This window comes from Cimex lectularius, unplaced genomic scaffold, assembly GCF_000648675.2.
Source record: "Cimex lectularius strain Harlan isolate CLEC.00 unplaced genomic scaffold, Clec_2.1 scaffold337, whole genome shotgun sequence".
Taxonomy (NCBI): Eukaryota; Metazoa; Arthropoda; class Insecta; order Hemiptera; family Cimicidae; genus Cimex; species Cimex lectularius.
In genome coordinates, this window is record NW_019394195.1 from 49,006 (window position 1) to 61,324 (window position 12,319).

The following is a 12,319-nucleotide window of genomic DNA, read 5'->3' on the forward strand; positions in this document are numbered from 1 at the left end:
GAAGAAATTTTGAATTTCCTATGAGAGTAAAAAAGAATTTGTATAGAAATTATAACAATAAAAATGTTTGGGATCCGAAATTTACGTATTTTCGAAATCAAGATTTTTCCCGAGAGAACTTTCATCGAAGTCCCTACGAGAAAAATAACGTTAGATCATTTCAATATTCGCGCCCGAGGTATTACCAAAATGCATGCGTATGCAGTGTAAACCAATATGCGATAATTTTTATCGGGACAAAACCTGTAGTAACAATTTTCAAAACAATAGACCATGGATGAGTCATACCAACGCGTATAAAGTTCGAGATGCTAGACTCAACTATAATCCAAGTCGTCCTCAAAACAATAACGTTTCTCCAAAGAAGGATCATTATGTTAATAGGATAAAACATCACTCTTTTAAATATGAAAATGAAAGTATTCCAAAAAACGAGCGAAGCCCCATCAGAAGCAGCCGGAGAAAATAAAATATCAGGGTCAAAAAAATCAAAAAATCATACGAGCGCCTGTCAATGTAATTTTTCTAAATTCACAATTTGATAATTCCAAAAAAACGAGTTATGTCCCAAATAAAGTCAAAATTCATTCTGAATTGAAAAGAAATAATCAACTTTTCGATAAAAATATTAAAATACTTGTAACAAAGATAAACGAATTAGAACTAAAATATAACTCTAAAGGAAAAGAGCAAGTGGAAGGTATAATTTTGTCGAAACAGTACTCAAAGGCGAACGTTAATATAGGAATAATCACGGTAATTTTGAACAATAAAATATCTGCAAATGTTCTTATTGATTCGGGGGCGACTAAAACTTCAATTTCCCAAACTATGTTTGATACTTTGAAGGGTAAGGGTTTCATAAAAAATAAGAATATTTTTTATCCCTCCATCAAATTAGTGTCGGTAAATGGTGAAAAGGTTCGACCGCAAATAGGAATACACTTAAACATAAAAATTGGGAAATTTTCTTGGGTATTTGATATGTTGGTCATTCCAGGATTACCAATAGATGTGGTGTTGGGATATGATTTTCAAAAGAAAACTGAACTCACGGTATTCCCAAGCCGTCAAGGTTATTTCTTTGTGTTTCAGAAAGATCGAATTTATCCATTAGAATATAAAAACGGGTTCACAAATTGCGTGGGCATTCCAGAGTAAGAACTACTCCATTATTTTTCTCGTTTGTTCCCTGAAGTCCTCACCCAAAGAATTGGGGAAGTGAAAAAGTTTGAGGTGACTTTACAATTAATCGACAAGGAGCCTGTAGTTTGCCGGCCATATTACTTAAACCCTTCACAAAAGAAAATAGCCCAAGAAATTTTATCAGAGTTAGAATCTCAAAAAATTATAGAAGAATCATTTTCATCGTTTTTAAGCCCGTGTTTTCTGGTAACAAAAGGCCAAACACCCAAATATAGATTGGTGATAGATTATCGAGCGCTAAATAAAAATCTTCGATACTTCAATTATCCCATACCACACTGTTACGGTCCAATCCTCACGTAGGTGGGGGGGGGCCTAGGTGGCCAGCAGCTCGGTGGAGAAGGGGTGGGTTAGAGGACGGGAGTGGAGATCGGGAATTATGTTGGGATCCAGTCGTCCCCTTTTGGCTCGAGAGAGTACCAAAAGTGGAAGCGACAAAGTTAACAATAAAGTAACCAGTGGTTGAGGGGGTAGTAATTTGTATGAGGGAGGGAAGGAAAAGACGGCAACAAGGGGGTAGGGAGAAGAGAAGAGAGGGTTATATCGGTAAAGGAGAGAAAGAAAATTAAGAGAGAGGAATTGTGGAAAGGAAAAGTTAAAAAAAATTATCTGACCGCAAGTCGGTTTAGATCCAAGAGCCAAGAATATGAGTCGTGGCCTATATCCACTCGGCCAACCTGGCTACCTGTCGAATGTCTCTCGTTCTCTTAGTAATCTTTCCAATTTTGCGATATCGCTACGAAGGGGGTCTCCATATTAAAAAAAACCATTTAACTTAATCACAAGTCCTTCACAACTTTTATTAATACAAAAAGAAAAAGAACAATTCCATCAAATTATCCATAAAAAAAACAAATGAAATAAAGTTCCCGAAAACAAACTAATAAAAGGTCCTCACCGACAGGAATACAAAAAGAAAATCACACACTGAACAGTCTTAGCACGCCACTTATCTGCCGTCCGTTCCTTCCTTCCTTCCTTCTTTTTTCTCCGATAAAAAAGAGGAAAACTCTGTTTCTTCGCGTCGTCCGTGTCGCCGTGCGTCGACCTGCACTCACTCCCCTCTCTCCTTTTCTCCTCTCGGCTCCGGTCCCCTCCAAACCATCGCGCAGCGCGCTGACAATTTAAATTTTATCCCTTTTTTTTCTATTAAAAAAAAGGGGTAACAATCCCTACTCCTTCTTGGGGAAACGGCAACCAGATGGGGTTGAAAGGGGCTGATCCTCAAGGATCGCGGTCGACGGGGTGTCCTTTAAGGTCTTTCACGTGCCATACCCCGGCAAGGCCTTTACCCTCAAGATCCTCCAGCTCGTAGGTCACTCCAGACACCCGCCGTCGAATTCTTAATTTTTCGAACTTAGGTGCCAGCTTGCCGGAAAAATACTTCGCCGCATCCGAGAGTGGGTGGGTGCGGCACCATACGATTTGGCCAGGGCAGTAGCTCACTTCTCGTCGTCTTAAATTATACGCCCTTCGAGCTTTTTCATATGCAGCGTCTAGTCTATCCTGCACTTCCTGGTAAAGTACGGGCATATTGGACAGCTTCTGACACCGGGCCGTTCTGTCGAGTAACAGGCCTTCCCCGTCGTTAGCGAGCTCGCTTTCATAGTCATCGCCCGATCTCGCCAGCTCTCGGCCGTGATTGAGGTAGGCCGGTGTAAAGCCCGTGGCCTCGTGCACGGCAGTCTTCATTGCGAAGGCCAATTTAGGGAGGTACTTGTCCCAATCCCTCTGGTTCTCTCCCACGTAGGATGACAGCATAGTCTTCACCACTCTATTCACACGTTCGGTGGGGTTAGCCTGGGGGTGGTATAAAGCCATGAACCATATCTTGACCTTGTGCTGATCCATTTTTCTCTTAAACTCCTTCCCTCTGAATTGTACGCCATTGTCACAGATGACTACCTGGGGTACGCCGAACATCCAGAAGACCTGCTCCTCAATCAACCTGGCCACATTCATCGAGGTCGCGTTTCTCATCGGCATCAAGACGGAGTATTTTGTGAAGTAGTCGCTCACCACTAACAGGTACCGGTTCTGCCTCTTGGAGAGTGGTAAGGGTCCCATTATATCCGTGGTTACTACCTGCCAAGGCACACTTGCTACGCGTCTGTTTCCCATCATGCCGGCCGGTGCTCGTTGCGACGGTTTGTGAGCGATGCACGTCTCGCACTGAGCCACATAACGTGCCACTTCAGCAGCCATCCCTGGCCAATAATGCCCTTCCCTTATTCGCTGCAACGTCTTATACGTACCCAAGTGTCCCGATATTTCGCTGTCGTGAAATTCCCTTAAAGTAGCCTCTCTCTGATGTTTGGGAACTACGAACTTCCACGGCCGATCGTCTCCGAGGATCTTCCGAGCATTAACCAGCCTACGGTATAATGCCGTGCCTTCCACCATCCATCCCGGGTATGCGTTCGGACACTCCTTTACGTTCTTTAGCATCTTCTGATACCACGGGTGCAGAACCTCAGCGTCGCAGTTCTCCGTGAGCACTGCCGCCTCCTCGTGCTGTCGAGAAAGCGCATCCACCGCCTGGTGGCATTTATCTGGACGATGTTCAACGGTAAAACGATATTGCTGTAGCTTCACAGCCCACCGGGCAAGCCGTCCTTGTGGATCCTTCAAGCTGTTGAGCCACTTCAGAGCCATATGGTCCGTGATCACCTTAAACTCCATGCCCTCCAGGTAAGGCCGGAACTTCTCGATCCCCCACAGCACGGCGAGACACTCATGCTCGGTTGTAGTGTATTTCCGCTCTGCCCCAGTCAGGGTCCTGCTCGCGTACGCTATCGGCCTATCCCCGTCATCGTGAATCTGTGATAAGATTGCACCTAGACCTGTCGTCGAAGCATCCGTTTGAAGGAGGAACGGTTTGGAGAAGTCGGGGCAGGTCAGGATTGGAGCTGAGACCAACTTCTCTTTTATTAACTCGAAGGCCTTATCCTGAGCGGGACCCCAGTTCCACCTTCTTCCCTTCTTTAACAGTTCGGTAACCGAAGACATAACCGAAGAAAAGTCCGGGATGAATCTACGGTACCAAGACGCGAGTCCGACGAATTTTCTAACCTGTCTCGCGGTTCGCGGGATTGGGTAGGCCATTATCGTCGAAACTTTCTCCGGATCCACCTGTAGTCCGTTCTGGTTCACCACATATCCGAGGTATCTTAGCTCAGAGCGGCAGAAGGCACTCTTTTCCCAATTAACCGTCAAGCAGGCCTCTGCCAACCGTTTAAGCACTTCGTCTAAGATTGCCATATGTTGCTCGAAACTAGCGGTCACAATCACGACGTCATCAAGGTAAACGAAAACGTACGGCTCAAGGTCGGCCCCCAGAACTTGATCGATCAACCTCTGCCATGTAGCCGGCGCGTTGTGGAGGCCAAATGGCATCCTGACGAAATGGAACAGCCCTCTTCCAGGCACGGTAAACACTGTCTTCTCGCAACTGTCGGGTTCCAAAGGCACCTGCCAATATGCCGACTTAACATCTACCGTAGATAAAAACTTCCCATCTCGAAGTCGATCCAAAATATGAGAGATATAGGGCAACGGGTACGCGTCGCGCTTGGTAACAGCATTAGTTAGTCGGTAGTCGACGCAAAACCGGTGGGACAATTTGTCCGTTCCTGCGCGTATTCATCCTCCTCACCTCCAACACACCCTGGTCATCAAGGCCTTCTTTTATGACATCAACACTACTATTCATGAGGTCGCGGCATATTACTACCCCTCTGGAGGTGTTCAACCTTTGGTGAGGGGTAACTTCGACCTCATGTCCTGCAAGCGTCTTTAGTTGTTTTAGAGTTTATTCCTTTTCTCTGCCTACTTACACCAATACATATCTTTCCCTCTCTACTCTTCGTAATTGTACTTGTGACTCCCAAGATTTCTTTTATGTTCTTGTAGAGACGGAAGGGGCACGTGGATTTGAAATCACCCTCTTTCCTTGTCACATTGTAGTAGCGCGTTTGGTATGGGGAGTAATCCCCATGGTTCCGAGACCAAACGACGCACTACCTGCCGATGGTTTGTTCTTTTTTTCTTTCTTTCAGTTTTTAATTTCTTTTTCTTCCTCTTGCTTTCTTTTCTTCTGTGCCGGAGACACAGGGGACACAGGCGCAGGTTTCTCTCCCACCGTTACGCCTTTTGGCGAGTTTGGGGGGTATCTTTNATATATATAATAACCTTGAAATATATGGATAACAAAGGCAGAAAAACAGATTTCTAAAACAATTCACTTACATAATGCTAATATTACAAGGAGAGGCTAGTGACGTAGACTCACCGATATCTTATTTTATTTTTTACACAATTTAATTTTGAAACTGTATTTTTATATATCTAAAATTGGAGATTTCGTGTAAACTTTTGAACTCATTTGACAGCTTGGTTAAAATAGTCAAGCACAGTCGCACAAATCTATTTTGCAACAACAAAGGTTGAAAACCATATTTAAAAAATTAAATTACATAACGTTTTTTCTCGACAAATAGGGTCCATTAGCAACATCGCTCGCTTACGATATTTTTGGACTTCGTATCACCATAAAATATTTTCGTAATCCTCAAATTATAAACCAGTTAGAGTAGTTTTTTATTGGTCAAATTTCAAGAAAAAAAAGAGAAAAAAAATTTGCAAAATGGCAAAAGGAGGGAAAACTCATAAGGTGGGGTTGAGATGGGGAGTTGAAGTCCGAGTGGATCGAGGTCACGATAGCTCAAGTGGTAGAGCAGCGGCGTATCAAGCCGAAGGACGTGGGTTCGAATCCCTCTCGTGCCATTAGCTTTTTTTCATCTCAACTAAAAACCTTAATTAATTGTAAAATAAAAAAAGGTTTCAGTATGAAAAAATTATGGTACTCTGGTACTCATTTTTTGAATACGACCCAACGCTTAGCGGAATTGAAAAATTTTTCCTAGTCCCCCTGAAAGTGTCTTGAGACGCGTCAGCGTTGGAACATTTTTCCTTATGCAATTCCTACTAAAAACGGAAATATTAGACGACTTAATTTTCATTCCTCTATAATAGCTAAGTACAAGCAAGACTTGGTTCCGTCTTCATCAAGAGAGGAATTCTGATCCAGGACGAGACTGAGGCCAAGAGAGACTTTTCAAGATGTTCTTCTAAACGGAATTTGAGAAATTAGGAAAAATTCCTCCACCTCTAGCTTTCTCTTTGCACACTAAAATTAGCGTACGAGGGATGTCAGAACGTGATATTTAAAGATAACATGAAACTTTGAGTTGGAAAATCCACAAATTTTACGAGTGGGTCATTATTAAAAAAATTAATTATATCTTCCTTATTCTGATCCTGAGTTCAATTATTGATAATGTATCACTTTTAGAAAATATCACTATGGCTTCCTTCTATATAGGTCAACTTTCTTTCCACGTTCTTTTACACGCTAATAAATATGCATGTTAGTCGATTTTGTTGGGTACAGAATATGTATAACACCAGTAGTTCCAGGCCGTGAAGTCGTCCAATAAACAAGTCAATGCTGATTATTATTGATAGGTAATCGTTAGCACCCCAGTCACGTTTGTGGTATCAAAATGTCTTGTATTATTGAAAACTCTTTATAGATCCCTTTTTGGCCCGAGAGGGAAAGCCGTTATTCGTGATAAATATTTCCATTTCTTCACGAAGATAATTCTGTAAAACCCTGAGAAATGAATTTTATGCACAGAAATGGCTTATTTTTCCATGTTTCTAATCTTTAAATTTTCGAGATAGTAGATTCAAGACGACTCCGTCAGCCGCACATGCCTTTCTAAAAGTAGCTTTCTATGCTGTTGGATTCAATTTGTAAAATAGTATGGGAAACAAATCGTAATCTAAATTGTTTACAGCATGTGATATCATTTTTTAGACTTCGATATATATTTTCCTCCGTGGTAATAGTTCTGTAGCTTCTCTTATTTCCGTCTTTAACAGAAATTGAGTAGAATGATGGAAAAACAGTTTTTTTCTGTCGCCTTGTCGATTTAATCCGTTTAGGTAAAACAAACTTTCGAACGGTGCAAGTTTAGTTAATCTCTGGTTAGTTTTCAGTTTGGAATGTAACTGAAACTTCATCAAAATGCCGTTGGTCTATTTTGATAATTAATTGAAAGTTGAAGATGCACAGGTTTTGTATGATTTGCCTAACTTCGAGGGCGATTACTCGGTTCCGCAAACAAAAACTGGCCCCATTTTCTACGCATTGTATTGCTCTTTATCAAAAAATAATCTAATAAGGGCGTAATTACGTTACATTATCAGTCCACCATCTTATCGCTATATCAGTGTCCTTTATGTCACAACGAAAATCCATGAAAAACCACCTCCAATTACCAACCATCTTATAATCCCATCAGTTTGAGTTCGGCTCATGTCACTCTACTGTCCAGCATCTGAAAAATTTCTCGTGTTACATAAGGGTTTTTCGTAAGGGCTCCGGTTTACCTTCGAACGTTCATAGAGAAAGATGAATATCCTGATTTAATAATAATAATACTATTAATAATAATAATAATAATAAAAGTTTTTATTAACAAACACATACAGGGTGATTCACAAACTATGTGCGAAACTAAAGGAAATGATTTTTAAGCTTATTTGCAACAAAACATATTCTATACATTTTTTTAAAAATAAAACCGGCATAAATTTTTTGCTCTTTAAGGGATAGCAAATCTGGTAGCACCATTAGAACGAGGGATAAATAAGTTTTTAAAAATGATTCCTTTAAGCATTTCATTGAGTGTTTAATCCAGTTTTAGTCATTTCAACAATAGTTTTAATCAACATTTAAACTGAGCAATTGTCAACTTTGGGCTACACAAGGAAGTAAAACTTCTTAATATAATAAGCTTGAAAACCAAAGAGGAAAGCTTTCCTCCTAGGATAAAAAGATAAAATTATCATTAGTAGAAAAATAGGGTTTGAATAAGAAAATTATGTTCAAATGGCGAATGCTTTTCATTTTCTTTAATCATATTAACAATAAAATAAAAAATAATTACTTCTCACAATAAAATAGCGTCCCATTTTTAAGAAAAATACAAAATGAGTAGTCGACTGGTCCCAACATTAAAAAAGCCACAAAAAAGTAATTCTTCAAAATGTCCCCGATTCTGATTTACACAAAGTCGACACTGCCTCAGAACAGAAGACGTCGCTTTTTCCACTAGGTTTGTTTAATTTTTTAATTGATCGCCGGCGCGTTCAATTCTTGTAATTATTTGCTCTCTTCTAAAAAAATTTTCTTTATAAAATATTTTATGGGAATTTCCACAATTTCATAGCTGCGATGACGCCAGACTTGTGCCCCGTCATACAGTATCGCTCGTGATACGCTGTAAAAATTAAAGTTTGGAAAACCACGGAATTTTATTATTAAATATTATTACAATTAATTAAGGTTTTTAGTTGAGATAAAAAGTCAATGGCACGAGCGGGATTCGAACCCACGATCTTCGGCTTGATACGCCACTGCTCTACCACTTGAGCAATCGTGACCTCGATCCACTCGGACACTAACTTCCCATCTCAACCCCACCTTTTGAATTTTCCCTCCTTTTTGCCACTTTTCAAATGTTGTGTAAACTATTTGATTGTCGGCGACAAATGAAATGGCCACGGAGAGCTTTAGTGAAGTACACTTCATTTTAATTCATTAAATTCACTAATTTCGTGGTCCGTTTTTAGTTGAGATTAGTTGAGAAAAATGGCAAAAAGGAGGGAAAATTCAAAAGGTGTGGTTGAGGTGGGAAGTTGATGTCCGAGTGGATCAAGGTCACGATAGCTCAAGTGGTAGAGCGGCGTCGTATTTAGCCGAAGTTCGTGGGTTCGAATCCCGCTCGTGCTATTGACTTTTTTTATCTCAACTAAAAACCTTAATTAATTGTAATATCTTAGTTGGTCAATCGGACCACGAAATTAGTGAATTTAATGAATTAAATATTATTTTGTTAAAGTTTTCCAGAGCAAATTTTGCAGTTGGGGTTAATGTTATACCCAACTATTTATATTTATTAATTTGGTGTACTAATTATTTTTTGAAAAACCATCTCTCTGTCTAGAAAATGTTACCTTGTTCCTGAAAACTAGAATTTGTGACCCTCAGGCTTACCTCTAAGTTCGAGGTATCGCAATAAGTTTCTAAGTAAATCATCATTTTTTGGAGAGTAATTTTTTCTGACGCCAAAAGAACTAAATCATCCCCGTACGCTAACATGTTAATTCGATTACCTACTATATTAACTCCATCATCCAAGCACCCTTGCAGATAGTTAATAAAAAGCGCAAAAAATAGGGGTCATAACAGGCACCCTTGTTTGACGCTCATAGTAATTCAAAATAGTTCAATTAGTCCATTATGACACCATACGGAGGCGGAGGTTCCAGTATGCAGATTTTTTAAGCAAATGACCATTTTAGTGAAAACCCATGTTTCATGTAATTTGTAGAATAGAGAATGACGGTCGAATGCAGCCCTTATATCTACAAAGAAGGCTCTTTTTGTCACTTATAATTCAATTTTATTTTAATTAATCAATGTACCAGTATTATCACTTTTAGAATAAAATATCCTAAACCCTGCCTCAGAGTCTTCAAGTATACTATGTTTTTCAACCCACATATTAAGCCTATCAACCAACATTCCTGTGAACAACTTTCCTACCGCATTGGAGAAAGAAATCCCTCCGTAGTTACCTCGTGCATCGGGCCTTTCTTGTGTATATAAAAGATGATTGAATTTTTAAAACATAATGGGAATTTTCAGAATTCATAAATTTCAATAAAATAAACAACTAACATATTATATAACATATAAATAGTACCTCGGGGGAGTTTTTAACAAATTCATATGTTACTCTGTCTGGTGCTTTTTCTTCTTTAGCCCTGTTAAGGGCAGCCAATAAATCTAATAACTGAAAGGGCGGATCCATAATATCATCAACTATGTAGCGTTTGGGGAAACTAATTCTACTTGCAGTTAGTGAGGAATTAATAGTTAATTAAAGTAAGTTGTCCACTCCATGGCCATGAATACACTGACTTTATGTACATTTAAATGTAATAGAAACGTGTAAATTTATTAATTCAAACGTATAAATTTAATAAATCAGTCAGTTAGTGGATAAAGATGTGCTAAGGAATATAAAACGGTGTATACAAAAATGACGGTTTTTCAGTTGAAAATTTTCATTTTTTAAAAGCCTTTTATCAGCTAGTTTCACTTGAATCACAGGAATTAGGTTATTTTTTATATAATAACTATGAAATACACTACATACATATTTCTTTAGAAATCGTGAGATGGGGTCTGGTGTGATGTAGGTTTCAGAAAAACATTTTCTTTATCGAGCCAACGTTTCGATCTTAATTGAGATCATCTTCAAGGCCTGGGATTCACAAACATTGGTTACATATAACAATTACATTTTAGATGTGGAAAAGTGAATTTATACAATGCAAAATATATTTTTTTATATATTCAATCAAAGTATTTCTACTCACTCAAAGTGTTTGTCTTCTGTATAATTGTGCCACTCTTGCGTGTCGTGTCGAGCGTGCCAGTGAGATTTTGTGTTTATATACATTGGATTTTGAAGGGGTGGGGAAGGATGTCGGTATAGAAAAGACATTTTGTATAAGGCGTCGGATTCTTTGAGGTGAAAAATTGCTGAAATACATTAAAACTTAAAAACACATTTCTCTTGTCCGATAACTTCAAAATAGCTTTCAAAAATTATAAAACAATTCAAACACTTTTTTCCAAAATTAAAGATCCCAGACCAAGAACAAATAAATCTGACGTAATCTACAAGATCAACTGTTTAAACTGTCCGGCAACTTACATCGGTCTTACATCCCAATATCTGGACAAGAGAGTAAAGCAACATATCTATGATTGCAAAAAACCCAAGCAAAATCCTACAGCACTCGCTACCCACCATTTTGAACACCAACACAATTTCGACTTCAAAAATCCAAAAGTATTACACACAGAACAAAATAAACATAAACGTAATTTCTTAGAAATGGTTTATGTCAACAGAGATAAACACAGCATCAATTACAGAACAGATACATGTAAACTCAGTCGCAGCTACGCCAATATCATTAATCAAATTCAATACAAATAACATACCTATATATATCATCACATTACATTCCACATATCAAATATTTTTCACATAGTCTAATTTCCCAACAATTTAGCTTTCCTTTTCCTATTTATTCCTTTCTATATAACCCTGAAAGGATATCTGGCCGAACCATTACCAACACATTTTCCCTTCGTCAGCTCTTTTCACCTCAAACAAGCCGACGCTTTATACAAAAATGTCTTTTCTATACCGTCATCCTTCCCCACCCCTTCAAAATTCAACGTATATAAACATAAAATAGCAAAATCTCACTGACACTCTCGACACGACACGCAAGAATGGCAAATTACACAGAACACAAACACTTTGAGTGAGTAGAAATACTTTAATTGAATACATAAAAAATATATTTTGCATTTATAAATTCACTTTGCCACATCCAAAATGTAATTGTTATATGTAAACAGTGTTATCTCAGGCCCTGAAGATGATCTCAATAAAGATCGAAACGTTGGAACGATAAAGAAAATGTTTTTCTGAAACCTACGTCACACCAGACCGCATCTCACGATTTCTAAATAAATATCGATTAACGGTCACTAATCACCACACATTACTACATACATAAACGCACAACAAACCAACACTAACACAACAAGCAAAAAAATTTTAAAAAACTTAATTTTTTTTCTTCACTCTTACGGCTCATGGATTTAATCATATTATATAATACATGTAATATCATAGGCGTTGTATAAAATCAAGAGAGGTTATGAATTTTTAAGTAAAAAAAACCTTTAAAAATATCGATTTTTTTATTTCATAAAATTAGTACTTAATGGAGTTAAATGGTGGGTAAACCGGATTGGAATATGTTTGTTTTTCCTTAGAAAAAGGTTTTCTTCAATTAATGTACTGTTGCCGCTTCTGTTGACTAAAGTAGTGTTTTTTTCATCTCATCAGTGTTGTTGTACCACTGTATTAACAAATTTACAAGTGTTACA